The sequence below is a fragment of the Peromyscus maniculatus genome, chromosome 10, assembly GCF_049852395.1.
Source record: "Peromyscus maniculatus bairdii isolate BWxNUB_F1_BW_parent chromosome 10, HU_Pman_BW_mat_3.1, whole genome shotgun sequence".
NCBI classification, from domain to species: domain Eukaryota; kingdom Metazoa; phylum Chordata; class Mammalia; order Rodentia; family Cricetidae; genus Peromyscus; species Peromyscus maniculatus.
Window position 1 is genome coordinate 13,090,513 of NC_134861.1, and position 26,039 is coordinate 13,116,551.

Consider the following 26,039-nt stretch of genomic DNA (forward strand, 5'->3'; position numbering starts at 1 on the left):
AATGTGAAAACAACCTAGAGGCCCCTCAACAGAAGAATGGATAAAGAAAATGTGTTACATATACTCAATGGAGTACTATCCAACAGTAAAAAAAAAAAAAAAATGACATCATAAAATTTGCAGGCAAATGGATGGAACTAGAAAATATCATCCTGAATGAAATAACCCAGACTGAGAAAGACAAAAATTGTATGTACTCACTCATAAGTGGATACTAGATGTAAAGCAGAGGATAACCACACTACAATCCACAGCTCAAGAGAAGCTAGCTAGCTAACAAGGAGGACCCCAAGAAGGACTCATGGATTGCCCTGGGAAGGGGAAATAGATGAGATCTCCATGAATAAACTGGGGGTGAGGGGGGCAATAAAGGGCAGGGGATGGGGGATTAGGACATAAGGGACAGGATAGTTGAACTGGACCAGGGACAGAGTGGGAGAGCAATGAAAGAGATACCGTGATAGAGGGAGATATCATGAGGATAGGGGAGAACCTAGTGCTAGTTAAGGTTCCATGATTCCACAAGGATGACCCAAGCTTAGACTACCAGCAATAGTGGAGAGGGTGCTTGAACTGGCTTACCTCAGTGATCAGATTGGTGAATACCCTCACTGTCATCATAGAGCCTTCATCCAGTAGCTGATGGAAGCATATATAGAGATCCACAGCCAAGCACCCGGCAGACAGAACTCTAGGAGTCCAGATGAAGAGAAAGACGAGGGATTCTATGAGCAAGGGGCAGCAAGATCATGATAGAAAAACATACAGAGACAACCAAACGAAGCTAGTGGGAAGTCATGAACTTTAGACCAACAGTTGTGGAGCCTCCATGGGACTGGACTAAGGCCCTCTGCATAAGCGAGACAATTGTGTAGCTTGATGTGCTTAAGGATCCTCCAGGCAGTAGGATCAGGATCCATCCTTGGTGCATGAGCTGAATTTTTGGAGCCTACTACCTATGGTGGGACACCTTGCACAGCCTTGAGGCGGAGGGGGGGGGGAGTTGGACCTGCCTCAACTGAATGTTCCAGGCTCTGCTGACTCCCCATGGGAAGCCTTACCTTGTCAGAGGAGGGAATGGGGGGTGAGTTGGAGAGGAAGTCTGGGGGGGGCAGGAGAAGGAAAGAGAGGGGGATCTGTGGTTGGTATGTAAAGTGAATAAAAAAAATCTTAAAAATAATTCCACTGGGTCGTGGTGGTGCCCGCCTTTAATCCCAGCACACGGGAAGCAGAGCCAAGCGGATCTCTGTGAGTTTGAGGCCAGCCTGGGCTACAGAATGAGTTCCAGGAAAGGCACAAAGCTACACAGAGACACTCTGTCTCAAAAATAAAAAAAATCCAGAAAATAAATGAATAAAAGAAAAAAACAAAGACCCATGTTTTCATATGCCAGCCATCAAAAGAACGAACTGATACCTGGATAGCATTAGACACACACTGTGAAAGAGCAAAGGTTCCTCCATCTTGTCTCAGCTGGAGCCATCTTTGGTTTAACCTGAAACTGAGCACCCCACAGACTTCTACCCCAGCTGGGAAAAGTCCCACTGGAAAGTATTTAACTCTGTTCTAGAAACTTGGGGTTGAGATGTCCCAGCTAACTTTGAATGTTTTGGCTTCTGTTAAACGGCTTACTTGCTTTACTTCCTCCTATAACTTTACTTCTCCCTATAACTGTCAACCAGGAATTAGTTTTTCTGTGATCTTTGTCTTTAAATGCTCCTTGCAAAATGCATTTGAGGCTGCTCTGTGTGAAGTGCAGTCACCCACTGGCTTAAAACAGACTTAAAACACAATTTGGACTTAGGTTGTACCATGTAGTCTCGGGGTCTCTACCCTACAACACACTTCACTGTTAACCCTATACAGGGTCATGGTCCAAGACTCACCACCCTCTAGCCTGGACCCAGGAAGTACAAAGATACGTACAGGGGAGAGGTTAGTTAGTGTGATTACTGACCAGTAATAGTATTCGACCTTGACCTTTGCTCACTGATGCCCACTTTAAGTATCTGGTTGAATCAGAGTAAGGCAGACTGTGGGAGCTTATCTTTTAAAATAGAAGTACAGAAATTACAGTTGCTTGCATGTCCTGAATGTAGGCACCTAAGTTGCCAAGAACAAGAGAGTATCTATTGTAATGTATGGGGTTGTGAAACATGCTTCCTAAACACACACACACACACACACATACACACACACACACACACACACACACACACACACACACACACACACACACATTCCCCTCCCAAAACCACAACAGGAAAATTTAATTCAATGGCCATAAAACAAAAGGTCTTGAAATTCCTTATGAAAAAAATCTAGTCTTTGGGAAATAGAGAGAGCATGGGCAATCAGACTCTATGCCATAGTAAGGGGACCAGTGGATACATTCACTATCCAGAAAACAACACCCTTTCTCCCAGGTTCCCAGATCTTTGAGTCCAAAGAGTTGGTTGGAGCTTTGGAATAGCGATACCAAAGCCCTGACCAACTCTTCCCCCTCAAATAAAATACCTTACTAAACACACTCGGGGCCAGAGTTCCACTCCCACTGTCCAGAAGGCTGAGGGAATCACCATCCCTACTTTCTATGCTTTACAAGGTCTACCTCTTAGTTAATCATTCCCAGCCAGAAATTGGCCAGGACTGCTGTTTATACTTAAGCTGCCAGCCACTGTATTATGCAGGGATAGGAACTTACCAGATTTCTATTCCATTGATTGACAAAGCTCATTGTGACTAGGGGAAGCCCAAATTAATATTAGAAGAGTTACAATGGGCCAGAACCTCTCTAACTAATTCCCAAAACCTTTAAACTAGGCACTTCCCCTTATTGTAAGGCCTGTTGTCTGACTTTGCAGGTTAACTCATCTGGGTAACAGCAATGTTACCAAGCTCCTGAGACCACTTGTTAGGCATGTGCTAATGGTTTGATTAAATATGCCTCTTCTGATGTTTTCCAAACTGAGAAACCATTTTATGCATCTTAGCACACATTCTATCGTGGGTATAGCCATATAATGGGGAATAAGGAAGAATACATTTTAATGTGGACCCTGACCACTGTGGGGAAAAAAGGCTGTGCCTGTCCTCATCCCACTCCTGATTGGAGCTGGCATAACCGGCTCAAAGCCATAGGCACATCAGCCTTTATCATGTGTAAGACACATTGCTAAACAGTCTTATTAATTAAAAACTCAGAGCCAGCTATTGGGGTAAAAGCTGAGAGATCAAGGAAGCAGAAAGAAATCAGCCATGTTCTTACCACTAGAAAGCTAGAATTCCTCAGCCAAAGAGAGAGCTACTTCCTGTATATCCACACCTATATGTCTTTCTGTCCCTGCCATCTCACTTCCTCTCTCTGCTCAGCTACATCACTTCCCCTTTCTGCCCAGCTCTGTCACTTCCTGTCTGTCTGTACAGACTTCCAGACCTTAATGGTTAATTAGCACTGAGAATAAAGGTGTGTACACCCTGGTTCTGTTCCCAGTGTAGTCTTGAACTCAGAGATCCCGATGAATCTCTGCCTCCCAAATGCTAGGATTAAAGGCATGTGCTACCATTGCCTGACTTTTATGTTTAATATAGTGGCTAGCTTTTTTCCCTCTGATCTCCAGATAACCTTTATTAGGGTGCACAATATATTGGGGGACACAATATACCACCACAATCATGGGAGAGAAAAGCTTAAAGAAATGAAGTATTGCCGGGCGTTGGTGGCGCACGCCTTTAATCCCAGCACTCGGGAGGCAGAGCCAGGCGGATCTCTGTGAGTTCGAGGCCAGCCTGGGCTACCAAGTGAGCTCCAGGAAAGGCGCAAAGCTACACAGAGAAACCCTGTCTCGAAAAACCAAAAAAAAAAAAAAAAAAAAAAGAAATGAAGTATAGAGGTTGACTGACTGGGACAGAGATTGTAAAAGTTTCTATTTCTGAACTAGAGCAATAGTTAGATTCCCTCATGGAAGTAATCCAAAAAATCAGAGAGGCATCAACTTACTTCTCATGAAATGGGGGACTATGTACAGTTTTGGTTAAAACCTGCTGTTTCTATCCTAATTGATCAGGAGTAATTAGAGAAATCCTGTTCTGGTTGGGGAAAACCTCAAAAAGAAAGAGACATAAAGATGTAAGATAATTGGTCTTTGTTCTTTTGGTCCCCCTGGCTAACTACTCTGCTATTAACACTGACTAGGCCTTTACCTCTCATTCTGATTATATTTAATGGTAGGCTTCTGTGTCTAAACTGCATGACAATTTATGTAAAACAAAGGAGTAATTCAGTCAAACTTATGGTCCTTAGGACCAACTATACCCTTTAAAGCTGGATGAGTCCACAATTTGAATCATTCACTAAGACAAGTGGAGAATGCGACAGGGCAAATTTTCTTCCATCTCAGCTGCAGCCATGTCTGGCTTAGCCTGAAACTGAGCCCTATCCCCCTTTTCTACCCAAGGTATGAAAAATCCCATGGGAAAGTACCCAATACTGTTTGAGAAACTCGGTGTCTAAATGCCCAAGCTAGCTGCAGGATTTGTCTTCTGCATAACTGCTTGCTTCCTTTACTCCCCCCGTAACTGCCAATCAAGATGTAGTCTTTCTGTGATCTTTGCCTTTAGATTCTAATGTGTTTTGGGCTGCTCAGTGAGAGGTGTTTCTATCAGGGCAGTTGCTGGCTGACTTAGTACAGACTCTCAATTTGGACTTCAGTAATGTTGGGTGACCTTTGAGTCTCTACTTTGCAACACACATCACACATTACTGTTATCATGCACTGGATTTTCATTGTACACGGAGGTATGAAAATATATTCTACACACACACACACACACACACACACACATACACACACACACACACAAAATCTCATTAATGGTTCAGCTTTGAAGCATAAATGCTAGTATGTGGGGAAAGTATGTTTTAATAAAATTAAAATTCTTATCTATCTTTTACGCCTGTACTTTACATTGTTTACTGTGTCACTAGTTCTTTTCCTGTTTCTGTGAAAAAAAAATTGACACCTAAGAAAGCTAGTGCCTGGCAAACAGTAAGTGTTCATCATGTACTTAATAGATAAGAGAATTAGTCATATAAATAGGCCAGTTTTCATGTATCTTTATCTTCTAAAACCTAATAAAATTCATTATGAAGCCCAGCTGTGTCACCCAGCTTCTTTGGTATCAGAAGGCTCCTGACTCTTCTCAACATGGAGAGATAAACTCATCTCTAGCTGATTTATTCACCCAAATGGTTCTAATAACTGGCCTATGTCGGCCTCAAGGGAAAGCATTCGGTGTGGCTGATGCTAAAGGCCTTAGACATTTTCCTAAGGGGCATGTATGGTTTCCACAACTGAAAACCCCCATCAGAAAGTCCAAAGAGGAGACTGTGAAGGGGCAAAGAAGAGGCTGTGAAAGACATGCATGCATATGGGGCCTTCTTCCCTGAGTATCAGGGCTCTTACTGCACCAACACATCTGCAGAACTGCAAATGTTCTCATGATCTGCATCACCCCCAAATTCTCTACCCTCCACCCCCACAGAGCCATTCCTGACACCCTCAGTCTAGTCTGAGAGCTACTGAAAATTGTGTTTATCTTAAAGAATCTGGAGGCATAAATGAGTAGAGAAATGTCATGCAATTCCAAAATCCAAAACATGACATTTGTCTCAAAAAAAAAAAAAAATCCATGTTGCCTTCTAGAAACCACATCTACATTTCCATCTATATGTGAATGTTTTCCTCAGAATTGGGGTCACATTGTACTTACAGTTTCATGTAAGAACTGTGGGCACTTTCAAATCCTTCTTCCTGTTTGCTGCCCACAAGCCACTTGTCACCTTCCCCGGCAGAGTTACTAAGAGGACTGTCACAACTAAAGCTACATGATCATCAGCCTGGATGATGGTAAGTGAACTCTAACAAGTTTTCTCGACTTTGTTTGTGGTAAATATGGTTATGTTCCCATTTGTCTCCCACTGTGATTTCTGACTTAACGTTCTATCCAGAAAAAGGGAAATGGTTTTCTAACTTTCTCTGTTTGTCTCTATCTCTTTCTCTGTCTCTGTCTCTGTCTCTCTGTCCCTGTTTCTCTGTCTCTCTCTTTCTAATGAGTAATGTTTGGACAGCACCTCGCAGGCCTTTTTGACAGTCAAATGAGAAGCAGCTGGTCTGAGGGACAGGGACAGGAACAACTGACAATTGCTGCCCTGCCTGCTTTTCCTCTCTCACCTCCGTGCATAAAAGCTGAAGGACAGAGAAATCCTAAGTGAAAACCTTTTCCTCACTCTAAATTACAAATTCAGCTTGTGTTGCAATTATTTTGGAATTACCAATTAAAACTGCTGGCTATCATTCCATAGTTGTTTTGTTTGAAAGAAATTGTTCCTACATGGGAGATGGAAAACGTGTTATAACCATGCCGGAGCACTGGGGCTTTAGAGTTTAAATAGACAAAGCCAGAGGGTGGTAGCTTATTCTTGGTCCACAGAAGCACTTGCTTATGTATGCCTGGATACATGCATAAGAGGGCAAAATGGCAGCATTTGTAACCTCCAGATAAATAAATAAAAAGAAAACTAAGAAAACAAACTGAAGATATATTGATTGACACAGTAGTGTTAAATAAATCTCTTTCAATGGAATGCCACATGACAGTGCTGCACACATGTGAACTTAAATAGAATCAGTGGGACTTGAACCCAGGCCTCTGACATACAAGTCCACTCACTGCTTAACCAGCACACTAATGACAGACTACCAGCAAAGGGGGAAGACTGAAGAAAAGAAGTATCCTCAGAGCAAGCTATGAGAAGATTCTAGATGAAGAAGCAAGGGCTCCCTCTTTTTTTCTTGAAGTGTGCCTGGTAAAAGAAAGGCACGGATAAGAGGTGTGATGGTTCTTCCCAAGTGAGCATGGGAAAATATGAAGATGAGTATGGACAGAATAAGAGGGAGATGGGCTGTGGAGATAGAAAGCACATTTGCCAATCTCAAACAGTGTGAAAGATGTGAGCCTGCGGGCAGAATGCAAGAGTCTGAGCAGGCTTAGTGAGACAAAGGCACAGTGATAATTAATTTAGTTTGCATGCAGTGTGTATTTAAGTAGTGAAATTTGTCCAACAGTTCTACAAGAGCTGCGAGCTTAGATGCACCACCACGTGTCTTCTTGAGTCTTCCTGCTCCAGTTACCTACAGTAGGCATCTCTTCTGCTACGGAAATGTTTGCGCCACTATTTCCTGTGATGAAAATGTTAGTCTTTGCCCTTGTACTTCCAATATAGAAGACAAGAGCCCCACACTCATAAACTAATGCAGCCTAGTAGCTCCCATTAGAGTTTTGTCATAAATGTAAAACACTATTTACCATATAGTTTCTGGAGGTCCCATTATTATTTCTGACAGTTTTCTTTTCTTTCTTTCTTTCTTTCTTTCTTTCTTTCTTTCTTTCTTTCTTTCTTTCTTTCTTTCTTTCTTTCTTTCTTTCTTTCTTTCTTTCTATTTTTTTTTGAGACAGGGTTTCTCTGTATAGCTTTGCACCTTTCCTGGAACTCACTTGGTAGCCCAGGCTGACCTCGAACTCACAGAGATCTGCCTGCCTCTGCCTCCCAAGTGCTGGGATTAAAGGCGTGCGCCACCACCGCCCAGCTTCTGACAGTTTTTAAACGTGTACAAGTGAGTTTTGTTTTTTGTTTTTTTTTTTTTGTATTTTCTCCCTGTAAAATCAGAATGAGGAAAAAAGACCTCTACTTTGTTAAGGGTAAGTACTTTGTTAAGGGTAAGTACATTACAAGTTCAATATGCACACTTTTATGCTGCTATGGATGAGTTAAAGTATTAATAGAGTTAATAGGTATCTCTATAAGGGTCTGGTAAATGAACCAAAGAGTGTTTTCTACTCTTACTATTGAAAAGCCAGAGGGGATGTAAAAATAAAGAGATAGGCTCATGTATAAGCAATATGCATATTATGGCTCTTGGGGGTAATTTTAAATTTTAAAGCAAGCAACCACTTTAAAATGCTAGAAACCAGTTCTTCTTGCACATAAGGTCAATCAGACATACCAAGTATGGTGTGACATGTGTTTCTTTTTTATTGTTGTTTTGTTTTTTGTTTGTTTTGTTTTATTTGAGACAGGGTTTCTCCATGTAGTTTTGGTGCCTGTCCTGGATCTCTCTCTCTGTAGACCAGGCTGGCCTCAAACTCACAGAGATCTGCCTGGCTCTGCCTCCCAAGTGCTGGGATTAAAAGGCATGTGCCACCACTGCCCAGGTAGTTCTACATTCTCCTCAAATCCACCTTGACCTTTTCCCTCAGCCCCAGATGAAGAATGCCTTGGTTTACAAAATGCTTTCTGTAGGAGTTTTATATTTCTGTGAAAGATGAGCTGCCTTGTAGATCAAAGCAAACTCCAATTTACTTGTTAGAGTGATTCTGGTGAAAGTCATGTTTGTGAGTTTATTTATCAAATAAGTAATCCTGCCTTGTAATTCTGGCCCTGGTTTATGTGAGGGGACACGGTAATAAGGACTCTGGTAGCAATAATGCTATTATAGCACCTTCTGGTTGCACCAAAACTCTAAGTAAATACAGTCCCCACAGGGAAGCTGCAACATCAATAAAATTAAACCAAAAACTCTTAAATACCCAGCAAAAAAAATGTATCTTTGAAATTATTGTCCTGTTAATAATCTACACATTCAGAACAGGGAGGATAGCCAAGGCTACCCAGTAGGGCTATCCCAAGTGCACAGAGGGAAATACTTCATTCTTTTGTGGCCTTTGTTTTTCTGTCAGTAGAATACACTTCAGAATACTACGTTATTAGTTCTGCAGTCAGTAGAGAGCATTTGAGACATCCGTCCCCAACCTCCAGAAACAGGAAAATGTCATCTTCCCAGACGGAGCCTAACCAGCTTTTCAAACTAATCAGAAACTCCCACTGTTCCACCCACAAGGGAATATGTAATTCTCCGCAAAGCTATCTATCTAAAATTGTATCATTTCCCTTGTTTGCCTTCAGCTTATTGTCTTCTCTTCCCACTACAATTTAATCTCCATACCTGCAAAGACTTTTGTCTCTTTTTTTTTCCCACTTTGTTCCCTGTGTCTAAAACTGTTTCCAGCATAAAGCTCTGCTCGCTGGATACCTGCTGATTCACACGGCTGCTGAGATAAGACAGAGCTAGTGTGCTCTCTGGATTCGTGGGTGGTCAGTCAGAATAGCATCCTTGCTTCAAAGACTCCATGGCTTTGCACATTCCACCAAGGAAATCTCGGAGGTGAAGCACCAGAAAGGAGCCAACTTGTGAAGGAAATCTTAGTGATGGAGGAAGTTGCTTGTCAGGGGCTGAATTTTGGTCCTTTCATTTCCTCAAGGGTCTTAAGAATTCTATGATCCACACACACCATGAACTACTCAGTAGTGAAATGCCTGTGAAGATGTTGCTCCTTGGCATTTGAAATATATTTTCCATTGAAAAATGTCTTCTTCAGTCACCCAGCATCTGTGTATAAAAAACCCATGCTGCAGAATCACTGTACCAACTGGCAGGAATATTCTAATAATTCTGCCTAAATATAAATCCATCAAGAAACCTGTTCCCCAAACAATGACTAGTGAGGCTCCTCCCCCCACCCCATTTTTAAAAGGTAAGAATAATTATGTAACCACAGGAAAAGGGGTTCTCAGCATAAAACCACATTTAACTAGGATGACTATAGCAGGGAGGGATGTCTTTATAGAAAGGAATATAACCCAATCCTGACTGAGAAATATCTTTTAGTTTGCAACCTCACAAAGCAGGCAACTTTTATACCAAGAAGAAGTGCAAGAAGGTATTTGAAAGTATTGTGCTGCTACACAGTGAGGCCCACCACTTGCCTAATCATGGAGGAGTTCTGGAAATCACAAAATCACAGAAAACTGCAGATAAACTGATGCCTTCTGATAGGGGTGCAGGAGAAATTCACAGTGATGTTCCAGATATCATATCGTTCCATAATGCAATAATGCTGAGAAGGGACTGCACATATAGGGTGAGTGGTAAAGGGATTCTTATTCTCATACACATAGATAAGCATAGCTATCCCCCTTCATCAAAGAAGCTTCCCTTAGAGAAAATGGAGACCATTACAGAAAACCACAACTGGACACAGTGCAGGGATCAATGAGTGATAGGGAGTCCAGCCCCAGTGGATACATCTGCAGTACAGCTTCTGCATCCGTGGCTGAGGGAATGTTGGGGGAGAGCAGCAGGGAGGATTCTAAGAGTCAGAACACCAGGAAGTCTACTGGGAAAGCCTATGTCCTAAAAACAGCTGCACAAACAAAGCCTGAACAATGACAATATCAATAGAGGACAAGTCTCATGGGGTTGTACCCTTAGACACAGAGCTACAGGCAATTGATGACTGCTGAGAGGGGAAGAATTAACCTCTCCCAAGGTAGAACTTGAATTGGCTATCCAATACAAAGTGGTCAGCCCTGAAACCATACACACACAAACATCAAAACCAAGTCTCAGCAGGTTGCATCTATTCAGTGAGGCATCTATCTCTTATCTGTCTGCTTAGCTATCTGTCTTTCTGTCTATCTGTCTGTCTGTCTGTCTATCTACCTACTGACCTGTCATCTATCATCTATTTATTTATATACATTATGTCAATAATAAAAAAGATTATCAATTTGAGAGTCAGAGAAAACATGGGAGGAGTTGGAGGAAGAGGACATGGAGGGGTTAGAAGAAGAGGACATGGGAGGGGGTGGAGGAAGAGGACATGGGAGGGGTTGGAGGAAGAGGACATGGGAGGGGATGGAGGAAGAGGACATGGGAGGGGTTGGAGGAAGAATACATGGGACAGGTTGGAGGAAGAGGACATGGGAGGAGTTGGAGGAAGAAGACAAGGGAGGGGTTTGAAGAAAAGGATGTGGGGGGTTGGAAGGAAGAAAGGGAAGGGAGACATGATGTAATATATTTTAAATTTAAAGTACACACAGAAGAAAATTGAACTTGGGAAGTATGAGTGTTTGGTTTTAGTTTGTTAATGATTCTGTTGTCAGTTTCACTATATCTACCTGATGAACCCTGGGCAGGCTTCATGAGAAAGAATATCAGGGTCTTAATGACTTACTTAGAGAAGTGTTAATTTTATTTAATTTGGGAGAATGGGTATCTTAAATTCTGTTCCTTCTAAAACCTGGTGCTAAACAGTTCTATGATGCTGTCTTGAGACTACACATACCATAGTCTCTCTTCAACCATTTCCCTAATAAATTTTATGTTTGACCACATGTAATTTGATATGAAATTTGATTTGTGTATGTATGTGTAAATGTGTGTACATAATCATATGTATGTATAAAACATGTATCTGGGTATACATTTGTGTGTGGAGGCAGGGGGTTGACATCAGGTGTCAAACAGTGCCTCCTCCACCTCATTTTTGAGACAGAGTCTCACTCAATCTGGTGCCCACTGGTTGGCAAGATTTGCTGGCTACCAAGCTCCAGCAACCATGTCTCTGCCTCCCTACCACTGGTAGTGCAGGCACAAGCCACCACACTCTATTTTCTTCTGTCTTGGAACTCAGATTCAGACTCAGGTCCCCCTGCTTGGGTGGCAAGCACATTATCAACCCCAGTTTCGACGTGAAACTTTCTATTCTTCCATCAGGAAAGTTAGTACTGTGTTATTAAAAACATATAGAAATGTATATTATCCCTTTTTTATGTCTTTGAGAGATTTTAAGACAAAACTATATCCTGGAGTGAAGAAATATCAAATATTTAGAAGAATCTGCTGTGTCTTTTCACTTCCTTTTGCTATTTAAGTCTCTTTTCAGTTGGTATCCACCTACCTTTGAGCTTCAGATATTTTTATGTACAAGAAATAAAAATGATTGTTCAGTTTTATAGAGGTAATATTCCTTCCTCTCTTTTATTTTGTTTGTGACCTAAATAAACTCTACTTTCTTAACAAAAACCCCTAATACAGTTTTATTGCCTACACTCATCTAAATATCTTTAACTACATCTCTCCAGCCTCTCAATTCATATACATTGTTTTATTCTGTTGTTTCATGTATATTTGAGGTCATGCAACACTATTTTCTGTATTGAGATTATTTCATTTATTGTAATTTCTTCTGGGGCAGTGAAACGTAAACTCCTTGATTTTAATAGTTATCACTATTAGTGCTGCTCAATAACAAATACATTCTGTTAAACACCCTTTTTCCATAAATGAATGCCAGTGCATTTGATATGATGCTAGTCTTTGACCTAGCCATTAAAATATTACTGTAGGAAATCTTACTTGTATAAGCTTGGTATTAGAATGTTCAAATAACTACAATGAAATCAATAGGAAAGTTGGATCACACAATTAAAAAAATGTGAAGACACTTTAATCCCAGCACTTGGGAGGTAGATGCAGATGGATCTCTGAGTTCGAGGCCAGCCTGGTCTATAGAGTGAATTCCAGAACAGCCAGGACTATTACACAGAGAAACTCTATTTAAAAAAAAAAATAATAAAAAATAAAAAAAAAATAAAAAAAAAAAGGCTCCCCTGGGGATTCAGCCTTCCTGGTGCATTCAGTTGAGGCAGGTCCAGTCCCCTCCTCCCTGCACCAAGGCTGAGAAAAGTGTCTCAGCATAGGCCCTAGGTTCCAAAAAAGCTGGCTCATGTACCAAGGACAGGTCCCAGTCCCACTGCTTGGGGGCCTTCTAAACAGTTCAAGCTCATCAATTGTCTAACTTATCCAGAGGGCCTGGTCCAGTTCCATGGGGGCTCCTCAGGAATGGGGGGTATATTGGGGGGAAAGTTGGGAGGTGGGAGGAGGGAGGACAGGGGAATCAGTGGCTGATATGTAAAATTATATTAATTATAAAATAAAAATACTTATTAAAAATAGTGAAACATTTAAGATTTATAAATGCAATGAAGAAGGAACTCCTTGGTTAACATATGATTTGGGGTACTTGATTATCCTTGAGAGGTCTGATGGTTTCTAGAGATTGACAGAAGTTTTGAAGAATCCAGGAGAAGATTTATCTGGAGTGAATGGAACAGACAAAAGTTGCGAGTTCAGGATTAGTCAGGAAGTATAGGGTATGGCCAAAGCCCAGGCTTTATATTAGGATCTTCAAAGTTCAGATGAAGAACCATGGTACACATTAAGTATAGCAACTTTACAAGCAAAGCCTCAGCTTGAGGTTATGTTGGTCTCTGATTATTAAGGAGACTTTGAACTCTACCCCCTAAAGAAGATGGCATCTGCACAGACTTACCTCGCCTGAACACCACCTCAATATAAAGTAAAACAAATTAAAACCACCAGTCATTGGGAAAATTACAACATGGAAGGAAACATGGAGTATAGACAGAGAGAAAGAAATATGGGGCTCTACAATGAATATCAAAGACACCAGTTACTAATGTCTGGACAATGGAAAGAGCAGCAACAACAGAACACCAGGAAAAAAACAGCAATAGAAAATTAGTCAGATGAAAATATTGACTCTGTTGCTTGAAAAAACAAAAACAAGAAATTCTCAGAGTAATAGCATTAAATAGACATTGGGTTGTGATTGTGAATACTGATTGATAAGATTTTGATTCACCATGGAAACACATTAATCTGTCACTGATGGACTTTCAAAAAAGGCATAACTGAGTAGGGTAGACTCATCACAAATGTAATCAGTACCATAATCTGCTCCAATAATGAACACAAAGAAGAGAGAAAGATGGGTGTCACCAGCATTTCTTTCTCTGCTTACTGATTACAGACCCAATGTGACCAGCCACATCACAGTCCTGACACCATGCCTTCTCCATCATAATGGAGGATAGCCTCAAACCACAAGCCAGCATAAACCCTTCTTTCTTTAGGATGCTTTCATCAAGTGTTTCATTACAGTAATGAGAAAAGTGATGCAACAGTTTTTAAAAAGCCCAGTACACGTTTATTACAATATGTCCTTATGATTCTCTGGAATTCTTCAGTGTCTGCTGTAATACCCTCCTTTTTGTTTCTGGTTTTGTTAATTTGTGTATTAACTCTCATCTTTTAGTTAGTTTAGATAAGGGTTTGTCTATCTTGTTGATTTTTTTCAAAGAATCAACTCTTTATTTCATTCATTCTTTGTAGTGTTCTCTTTGTTTCTATTTTATTGATTTCAGCCCTAAGTTTAATTATTTCTTTCCATCTGCTCCTCTTGGGTATGCTTACTTCTTTTTTGTTCTCAAGTTTTCAAATGTGCTGTTAAGTTGCTAGTATGAAATCTTTCTAATTTTTTTTTATCATAGGCACATAGTGCTTTGAACTTTCCTTTTAGCACCATTTCCATTGTGTCGCATGAGTCTGAGCAGACTGTGTATTCATTTTCATTGAATTACAATTTTTTAATTTTTTCTTGGGAGATTTCTTCTTCATATATATATATATATACATATATATATATATATATATATATATATATATATATATATATAATTAACTTAATTTCACATATCAGCCATGGATTCCCTCATCCTCCCTCCTCCCACCGAATTCTAGAAAGCCTTCAATTTCTTTATTTCTGTCAATTTTTCACTCAGCAGAGAATTGTTCAGTTTCTATGAGTTTGTAAGCTTTCTGTCAGTTCTGTTGTTGAAATCCAGCTTTAATCTGTGGTGGTGTGATAGGATACTGGGAATTATTTCCATTTTCTTGTATCTCTTGAGACTTGCTTTGTGTCTGCGTATGTGGTCAATTGTGTGTTTTACTTATGTGACTACTTTTAAAACTTAGAATATAAACTGTCTGAGTCTCTGAATAAAATTGGCTATTCCATGAGATGTGAGTCTTCTTTATTCATTGGCTCCTTTCTCCCAGGTCCCATTGCCTCTGGAACATTGACAGGACAATTGCTGAGAACTTTCTAAAGCTGTTAAAAGTTCCTAAGCTACATACCTAACAAGGACTAAGAGTTTTAAGAAGGATGTATGTGAAAAACACACTACTACTATTTGTAGCAGGAAAGTTAAGACTGAGAGTATCATGTACAAAGATAGAAAAAAAAAATGAAGCCATCCAGAGATCACAAATAAGAGATGTTGGTAACTCATTTGCAAAACATGAGGGTGGAACAAGCTGACAGAATGGCTTCAAATAATTCTAGGAGGTAGAAATAAAAGAGCACCAAATTGAAAAGTCAATGTCAAAGAAAAAAAGCATCTAATATCAATAAAATTAAAATAAATATATTTTAGACAAGAAAAACTTGACAGTTTATTATCTTCAATAAAGATAGTGATAGAGGCCAGCCTGGGCTACCAAGTGAGCTCCAGGAAAGGCACAAAGCTACACAGAGAAACCCTGTCTCGAAAAACCAAAAAAAAAAAAAAAAAAAAAAAAAAGATAGTGATAGAACTCTACCTTCAGAAGGCAGTGCCATAATATTTAAGTGAAAGGAGTCATCATTAAGTAATGAATTGTTTATATATATATATATATATATATATATATATATATATATGTGTGTGTGTGTGTGTGTGTGTGTGTGTGTGTGTGTTTAGTTTGGAAAGACAAACTAAATGATAAAAATAATGTAATAATGTAGAACTAAGAGAAGATAGATTAATATAATACAGTCTTGTTCTTATCCCTGTATAGTAGTGTGCATGCGTGTGTGTATGTGTGTGGGTGTGTGTTTGTGTGTCTTCATATATGTACATGCAATAATAACTTAAAGACTCATATTACTTTAATAACTTAAAGATTTATAGATTTATTTAATTAATATTTATGAAAATTACAAAATTGTGAAAGAGTATATACCTACCTACTGAATAAATAAAGATTATAGAAAATGATTTTAAAATATATCAATAAAAAGTCAAAACAAGAACATATACTAAAACCAAAATAGGTCGAAAAGATCTTTCAGAGGGCAGGATCAATTGAAACAAATATTATGGTGAGGAATTAAAATATAATTGTTTGGAAGTAATAAGCCAGTTTCTATAATATACCTGAAATCCCATCAATCAGGAAGCTGTGAGAGGGCTATCCCAAATTCAAATCCACATTACACAGAAAATGTCAGGACAGACTGAATTATCTCATAGAATTCTGTCTTTAAAAAGTCCTCAAATATGAACAGACATGAATGAGTCTAATACTTAATTGCAGATATTTCCAAGTAAGTTAAAATTATAAAAAAACAAAATGAACATTCTTTCTTATAAAATAAACATCAAAGTATAAAGATAAAAAATGTGTACAGAAATAATAGGAAAAGATAGTATATGAATTCTATATAGAATGTACTATATAGAATTGTGCTTTGAAATGATGCATATGTATTGACTTTCTATAACACATTTCAAAAATTTGTAAAGACATGATTTTACTTATTTTTTATCACATAAATTAGCTTGCAAGTGAAAATATTTGTTAGAAATGAAGGGCTGTGTTTTACCATGCCCTGTACTCATAGTATTTTTTCAATATTTGCCTTATTTTGTTTGGTTTCCATCACAAACCACTCAAAATCTCTATTAAAGAATTTTTCCTCTCATATTTGTAGAGGCTGGGAAGCCTAAGGCCAAGTTGATGCTGGCATTTAAGGGTCTATCTCCCTTTTGATTGTCTTCTTGATTAAGTCTCACATGACAGAAAAGATAAGGGTACTCCCTGATATCTCTTAGGGTCTTCATGACCTAGTTATCACCTAAATGCCCCATTTCTTAATATAGTACCTAGGAGTGTAGAATTTCAGCACAAGCATTTGTGCCATAGAAAGTTTACAGATATTTATATGTAGTATATTTATTTTATTTTTCTGTAATTACTTTTTATAATAAAATTATTAACCTATCAAGATGATATGTCTATATTGCGTTCCCTAAATAGTATATATTTATAATTCTTGATGATAAAAATGACTAAAATAAAAAAACAAGTTCTCATAGTAGTGAGGCTTCTCATATACATTTTCACTACTGATGTACTCAAGATATGGGAAATTTTTGAGCTCTTTGTGCTGGGCTCTGCTGACTCCCCACGGGAGACCTCGATTTGGGGGATGAGGGGATGTGGGGTGGCTTGGAAAAGAGGGCTGGGGTTGGGAGGAGGGAGGAGGAGAGGTCTGTGGATAGCATGAGGAGTGAGTAGAAAATTTCTTAATAAAGAAAAAAAATTTATTTATAGTGTATACAGTGTTCTGCCTGCATGTATGCCTGAAGGCCAGAAGAGGGCACCAGATCTCATTACAGGTGGTTGTGAGCCATCATGTGGTAGATGGGAATTGAACTCAGGACCTCTGGAAGAGTAACGAGTGCCCATCTCTCCAGTCCCATGGGAAATTTTTGAAATGTGTTAAAGTCAATACATATGCATCATTTTAAAGCACAATACTGTTTCAGAATTGCAGTTCCATAAAGTTAAAGGTCCATGATTAAAATAATGTGGGAAGATTGCTATAACAAATCAATACTATAGTCTAGTCTAGTCTACATAGTGATTGGTCTTTTGCTTGTATATTTTGGTTTCTGATTTTGTGTTTTATTTTGGGGGTAAGGCTGTGTGTTTATACCTACGTGTGTGTGAGAGAGATAAAGACAGAGAGACAGAGATAGAGTCATAGAGAGAGATTCTTGGTTTCTTATTTATTCTTTTTCTGTTTAATATTTAAAGAGAAAGAAAGAATGTGGAGTTGGGTGGGTTGGAGAAGTAAAGAGGATCTGGAAGGAGTTGAGAGAAGAGAATTATATGATCAAGATATGTCATATAAAAATAATTTTTAAAGAAAAAATAAACTTGTAATGAACTTTTTGTGTCAAATCAATAAACATTACATTAAAAAATATAAGATCAAAACTTAAATAAAGCATATGGGTTTAACTAAGCCATGAACAGGGACAAGTATGTCCAAAAGAACAAATGGAATCTGAAGATCCACCTTCTATGTGTTCTTCTGAAAAGTAAGTTAAAACTGTGATTTATGAACATGGGGAAGAAGCAAAAGAAATGAAGTGTCATACTGGAGAGCAAATAGTTAAGAAGAAAAGAGGAAATAAGTGAAGAGATGGCCAGAAAGGATAAAACCAGCCTCTGGTGAATATTTAGAACTTGGATATTAAGGACTCATCTATACATGATACATTAAATGTTAACTCAGAGATAATTAGTGACAGTTAAAGAGTAGATTCCAGGATTTAAGGTCAGTAAGAAATGTAAAATGTATTCACTTAGATAAACAACACAAAGTAATCGAGGTTTTAAAAGGGTATTATTTGCATTAACATGAAACAGTACATGTTTAAGAACTCTATTAGATGATAAACATTATGATAAATTAGAGGATGATTTTATTATATGGAAAGAAAAGAGAACTATAGACCAACCTGGGAAGATTAAACATTAAAATGATGTCAGTCTCTTTCAATTTAATGAATAAATTAACACAAACACAATTAATGTCTTTGTGTGTGAATGGACACGTTTATGAGAGAGAGAGAAAGGGAGAGAGAGAGAGAGAGACAGAGAGAGAGAGAGAGAGAGAGAGAGAGAGAGAGAGAGCATATATACACAGTACAGCACTATTTCTATGATTTACAGGCAATTGCAAATAAGTAGAGTAGGATGTGATGGTACATGCCACCATTTCAATTGCAAGTCTGCTGCCTGACAAAAATGCATCCTAGCATTCAAGATGCTGAGGCAGGAGGATAACTGTAAGTGTAGGTCAGCCTAGGTTATACAATGAATTGCATGCAGTCTAGCCTAGATTTCAGAATATGATTCTTCCTTAAAACAAAACAAAGCAAAAAACTGAACCAAAACAACACAACAAAAATGAAATACAGAAAAAAAGAATCAAACACCCCCAAAAACCCAAACAAATTAACAAACAACCCAAATGAACAAGGGAAGGAGACAGACCTGTCCATATGTCAAGATCTATCAAAAGATCTCTACATTGTCTCATTCAGACAATGGTATAGTCAGTGGAAACTAGATTACCAGAACAAAATAGAAGCTACAAAGTCAGATTCACATGCATATGAGCATTTCATATATGACAGAGCTTTAACTCCATGAAAACACAGATAAACACACACACACACACACACACACACACACACACACACACACACGTGTGTATCTATTCTGGTGCTTGAGAAATGAATACTAAAGTCTAAATGCCAAACTCATTCTCAAAAGAGCACCAATCTTTAACTCATAAATATACAAAAAAAATCCCAGTGGATTCTAGATTTAACATTACAGGGAAAATCTGCTAGGCTTATGTGGTCACCTTATGCCCTTGAGATTGGAAAAGGATTTTAGTAACACAGAAAAAAATAACTTAATATAAACATGATGATTGGTGTGTATCAAAATTAGAAATATCTACATGGGATGCCACCAATGAGACAGTGCAAATATGGCCAAGAAAATGAGAGAAGATATCAGCCACATATCCATCAGTCAGCAGACTTGAGCTTGGAATTTATATAAATGAATCTTACAACAATAGCCACCCAACTAACTTGTTCATTATATGGAAATATATGCATCAATTCATGGATAAAAAAAATGCTTCTGTTAGCACTACTAATTATAACCACAATCTAGATTGTTTTAAATGTTTAACTATTCAAAGTGCAGGTTTATTTCATGAAGGACTCATGAAATGGATGATTATCTATATGGTCAAATATATCAATTATGACTAGACGCAGCTCTAAAGATGAGTATCACAAACACAATGTGGATTGGAGTGGCTGCACACAAAGAGTTACATTCATCCATTCCACTTGGATTCATGTCATGTTAAGTAAAACCGCCTATGGCAATGACAAAGAATTAGAATGGGGAAATATCTGTGGGAAAGCCGGAGGCCATGAATCCAGAGAAGACACACAAAGATGAATGGTGAGAGAATGGCGTTGTGGACATCCACTTTTTGACCTGTAATCATCATTGAGAATCCATACATAAATAGAGCTCTTAGAGAAAGATTCCCTGGAACACAGTCTGATTTTATTGTGACATTGCTCTTACAGAACACAGGAAGGGAGAAGAGGAAAAGGAAGACACTAGAAATGATAATCCTAGATAAAGTTAATCCTTAACTGTATTGATCTTGGGAAGAACCTTAGACCTTAACTCACATTCCCCCAGCTTTCAGGAAAGGGGGCAATCATTTTACTCTATACTTAACAGTTTTTAACTAAGCATATCATCTTCTATGAGCTATAATTGAGGATTTTATCCTCTCTTGAGTGGACTTCTAGGAACTTCTTCAGAAAAGACCAGCAATCTGAGCAGCTATTAGTATTTAGTACCTGAAATGGTAGGTGATGGTTATATGTGGAGGCAAAGCATGATGCACCAAATCATCTACTAAAGGACCAAATCCTGGTTCATCAAATGTCCCGTCTTGAAATTGCAGGCTAAAGTAGCCAATTCTATGACACTGCGTCCTATCCAAAAAACTTTCTCAAAAGGTTCAATTATGAATACTGTTTATCTGTACTCCTTCCTCATCTTTTCACACTCCAGGCACTCTCCAAATCTTGAACGGTGTTTCCATTCATGTCTAAAACCACTCCACCCATATTTAATACATTTTGGAGTTTTATGCATTGACAAATGTTACATTGACTGGAAAACCTTTGCTGGGCTGCTTCCTGATGTTGCTGGCTATGCAGACCATGACTATATATGTGAACCTGTTGGTGAGGAGAGAAGAACTCAGGCCTGGACCATACTTCTCTGGGGTATGTTCTTAAATACTTCAGGTGAATGTTTTTTTGATGAATATTTTTTACCCAATCTTTGTGAGAGTCAGGTCTTCCCATTAATGAGACTGATTAAACTCTCTCCCCAGCAAGTTGCCTTTGTAAGATGTTCTTAGCAACCAACACTTGTAAATCTCAATTGGCAAGTGAAAAATCACAGATGACATGGAAAATGTGACGAAAGAAGAGACTGAGGAGAAAAGGCAGATTCACATGTGAGGTTCATATTTCTCTAGCTCTCTACTGAAAAGTAAACACTTATTAGAACCTCTACTTACAGAGAAAATGCTTTCCTTTGAAAATGATCTTGGAAAGGTACATTATTAAAATTTTATTCTTTTTTAATTTAATTATTTCACATCACAACTGCAGTTTCCTCCCCTCCTCTCCTCCCATTCCCTCACCTCACCTCACCTCCACCACCACCCTATGACAATACACTCTTCCTCTGTTTCTGTTCAGAAAGGTGCAGGCCTCCCATGGGTATCAACAAAGCATGGCATGTCAAGTTGAGGTAAGACTAAGCAACTCTGTTTGTATTAAGGCTGGGCAAGGCAATCCAGTATGAGGAATAGGTTCCCAAGAGCCAGCCAAAGCCTTAGGGACAGCCCCTGCTCCCATTGTTAGGAGTCCTACAAGTAGACCAAGCTACACAACTGTCACATATATGTTGAGGACCTAGGTGGGTCCCATGTAGACTCCCTGGTTATCTATTTAGACTTTGTGAGTTCCTCTGAGCCAGATTAGTTGTTTTTGTGGGTTTTCTTGTGATATCATTGACCCCTCTGGCTCCTACAATCCTTCCTCACCCTCTTCAGCAGGATTTTCTGAGCTTGGCTTAAGGTTTAGCTGTGGGTCTCTGCATCTGTTTCCATCAGTTACTGGATGAAGGCTCTCTAAAGACAATTGGGGTAGTCACCAATCTGATCATAGGTAATGGTCAGTTCAGGCTAAGAATCCAATATTGCTAGGAGTCTTAGCTGGGATCATCCTTGTTGATCCCTAGGAGTTTCCTTTGCACTAAGTTTCTACATGACCCTGAAATGCTTTGCCTTTCCAGTCATCTCTTTCAATACTCTCCTGTAGCTAGAATTTTCCTGCCTGGCTCACAGTCAGGACAAATCTCTGTCACCTGCCAGTCCCATAGCCACTCAGACCCAACCAAGTAAACACACAGAGACTTATATTGCTTACACACTGTATGACCATGGCAGGCTTCTTGCTAACTGTTCTTATATCTTAAATTAACCCATTTCTATTAATCTATAAATTGCCACATGGCTTGTGGCTTACCAGTGTCTTAACATCTGCTTGTCATGGCAGCGGCTCACAGCCTCTTTCTGCCTCAGCCTTCCTGTTCCCAGAATTCTCTTCTCTGCTTGTCCCGCCTATACTTCCTGCCTGGCTACTGCCCAATCAGTACTTTATGTATTAACCAATCAGAGCAACACATTCACAGCACAGAGAACATCCCACAACATAGACTAGATATTATAACTCTAATTCTTGCTTTATAATTGTTTTGTTATCTGTCATTTTACTATGCAAGAGTTAAAACCTTCCTTTTAGAAAGAAAGAAAAGGGGAAGTGCGGTGGGATGTTCTGTATGTTACATGTGTTGACTGATTGGGTAATAAATAAAATACTGATTGGCCAGTAGCCAGGCAGGAAGTATAGTGGGACAAAGAGAAGAGAATTGGGGGAAGTGGAAGGCTGAGGAGGGAGAGACCTGCCAGCCACGGCCATGACAAGCAAGACGTAAGGTATCGGTAAGCCACAAGCCACGTGGCAACTTATAGATTAATAGAAATGGGTTAATTTAAGATAGAAGAAGTAGATAACAAGAAGCCTGCCACAGCCATACAGTTTATAAGTAATATAAGCATCTGTATGTTCATTTTCTTAATGGGTTGTCAGACTGCCAGGGCTTGGAGGGACTCAGAGAGAAAAACTCTCCAGCTACACTCTCCCCCTCACCCGATCCCACATGTTCCCATCTCCACCTGTCCCTAGTCCACCCAGGAGATCTCTTCTATTTCCTCTTCCTAGGGAGATCTATGTGTCCCCTCTTGGGCCTCCCTTTAAACACTTATTCTTAATTAGTGACCATGTTAGACAAAGGAGACATTACCTATCAGTGGTTGAAGCATTCTCCTCCCTGCAGAAGAGGAAGAGTGGGGCCAATGGTCAAGTGGAGATTAAAATGTGGCTTCAGTGGGCACTTGCTGCTACAAATTAAGATGGAGGTGACAGGACCGGCCAGGGGAGGTGTCTGGAAGATGGTTGAGAGGATTGCAAGTTGAACTCAGCTCAGATAGGATTTATTGGTAAGGTTGAGATGCAGTATCGGTAAGTTCAAGAAAGACTAAGGCCTCTGAGATTCCTGCCAGCTTAACTTCTGGAAATGTGAAAGAAGATGTTGGAGGTAGACGGAGTAAGAGAGTGGGGAAGGGAGTTGTGTGATTTCACTTTGAGTAACCAGAATTTGAGACACTTGAGGAAAAAAATTGGCATGGTGAGCAATACTAAAATTCAATTAAGGGTATATTTCAGTTGTGATATTTTAGAAGAATCTAGATAATTTCTGGTTTTTGAAACTTCAATTGAATCATAAAATGTTGGTTCATATAATTTTTTCATTCATAACTATAATGACTATCACATAATCTTTTTTTTCTAGTATTTGGTCATCTATTTTGCCAATTTTGATTCCTTTTAAATTATTTTAGTCATCACTACAGAATAAAGAAAATGACACAAAGACAGGGTATATGACCATGTCATGTTCATATTGTCAATTCACTGAAATGGTTGAGATTTCCCATGTTTGCCTAGTTCCTGGTTTAATATTCCCTCTTCCATATCCAATTCCTCTAACTATATTTCTTCTTTAGTGAGGCCATTTTTATGTGAGAGAATTACATTTTAACTTTATTCTTTTAACCACAAAAGTCAATTTCCCATTTATACTAACATAATCTTACTATGTGTAGAAACAATTTGTCACCTTTAGTAAAGACTAAAAAAGAATTATGACTTTCTTGTAACTTCAAAAATGTCTTTGAATGTCTGAGCTTAAACTCATTATAGATACTATGTCTTACTATAGATGAAGAAGCAAATTCTCTAGGAGGAATTCAAATCTGAAATCCATATCCTCAGTACACTGTGAGAGCTGTTAAATGATTTTCCAATGTTAAGGTCAGAAATCCAATGGAGTGTATCTTGACTGTGGCTGCCAGATATAAATCAGCTAACACACACCACCACACCAACACCCGCATATCCTTCTGCAATGCATGTTTCATACAATGACTGGAAACAATAGTCATTGAAATAAAGTCAGTATATCCTGATGTAATTTCTTCTATAAGTTCCTTTAATATGAAACACACAAATGCTGATACCAAATTAAAAAGCAATCCTTTATGTTACTTTGCAGGTACCTTCAAGACACATATGAATATAGCCAAAGACATAGGAAAGGTAAAAAATACAAACAATACAAATATGCAAATTGCAAGGGAAATTCTTTCTTGTAGCCCACATCCAGACCTATCTCTAAAAGTTGGTTGTCTGTTTACAGTAAATATGAACTGTGAATTTGGGCACTCCTGCATAATCAGACATTCCCATCTTTACAAATAGGCATTACACACATAGATAGTAGGAATTTTAGCTCCAATCACACACACACACACACACACACACACACACACACACACACACACACACATCATATAATCTGTCAGTGGTTTAGCTGTCATATACATACCATCTCTTCAACAAATGCTGACAAACTATGCATACTTTTTTGTCTCAATTTCAGATTCTGGAAGATGTACACCTAATACACACACACACACACACACACACACACACACACACACAGACATACACACACACACACACACACACACACACACACACACACACACACTCTTCTTTGTTTGTGGAGAACTACAGCTCCTGATTTGGAACAAAGTCTTTTGCTTGTGAGGACTGTTATCAGGTAAGACTTTGAGTCAACTTAGTTACATAGTGTAGCATGAGCTCATTCTAGTCACTTGAGGATTTAGGGTTTTTTGAGACAGTGTCTCACTATGTAGTTCTGGCTTGCCTGGAATTCATTATATAGACAATGCTGGCCTCAAACTCAGAGACATGGCTGTCTCTGCCTCCTATTGAGATTAAAAGGTGTATAGTTTTTATAGGTATGACCCCCACAGTCTCAAGTGTTTGAATGTTTGGTCATAGGGAGTGACACTATTACATGCTGCCGTGTTGTAGGAAGTGTCTCTGTGGAGGCAGGCTTTGAGGTTTCCCATGCTCACACTTTTCCCAGTGTGTCTCACAGTTGCTTCTGCTGCTTGTGGATCAAGATATACAACTCTCAGCTCCTCCCCCAGCACCATGTCTGCCTGCATGCCACCATGAGGATAGTGGTCTAAATCTCTGAAACTGTAAGCCAGCACCAATTAAATGTTTTCCGTTATAAGAGTGGCTGTGGTCATGGTGTCTCTTCACAGCAATAGACACTCTAACTGAGACAAAGGGGTATGTGCTACTGTGCCATGCTTCATTTTGTTTTCATTTTTTATAGTTTAAGAACATGGAATTTTTTAATTACCCGATTTCATTCATTCGTGGATTTTCAGGAAAAGAAATATCTATTTTTCTCACATGCTTTGTCCTTTTCTAATACTCAAACTACCAGACTGAAGTGATTTGAAAGTATTATCAAGAAATAATGCAATTTTATATACACACTTCCAGAGCAAGAACGATCATCACAGCAAATGCCACCTCAAAAGTACTGTCTAATTTAGCTATTGTTGGTGTTTCTATATTGTTTTGGGTTCTTTGTTTTGTCTGTTTGTTTTTTGAGAAAGGGTTTCTCTGTGTAGCTCTGGCTATCCTGGAACTTGTTGTGTAGACCAGGCTGGCCTCAAACTCAAGAGATTCACCTGCTTCTGCCTCTTGAGTGCTGAGATTAAAGGCGTGCACCACTAACTGCCCAGCAACATTTTTGTTTGTTAGTCATTAAAATGCATTTTGTATTTGGATTTGGTTGTCTATTTCCAGAAGTTTTGTGAAAACTTCACTGTCACTCTGGAAATGACAGTGTTGGGAAGAAGCACAATAGACACCACCTTTGTATTAAGGCTTTGAATACTAAGGCTTCCCAGGGTCAGATACATTGTGCAGAGTAGCTATATACATGGTGGCTACATCA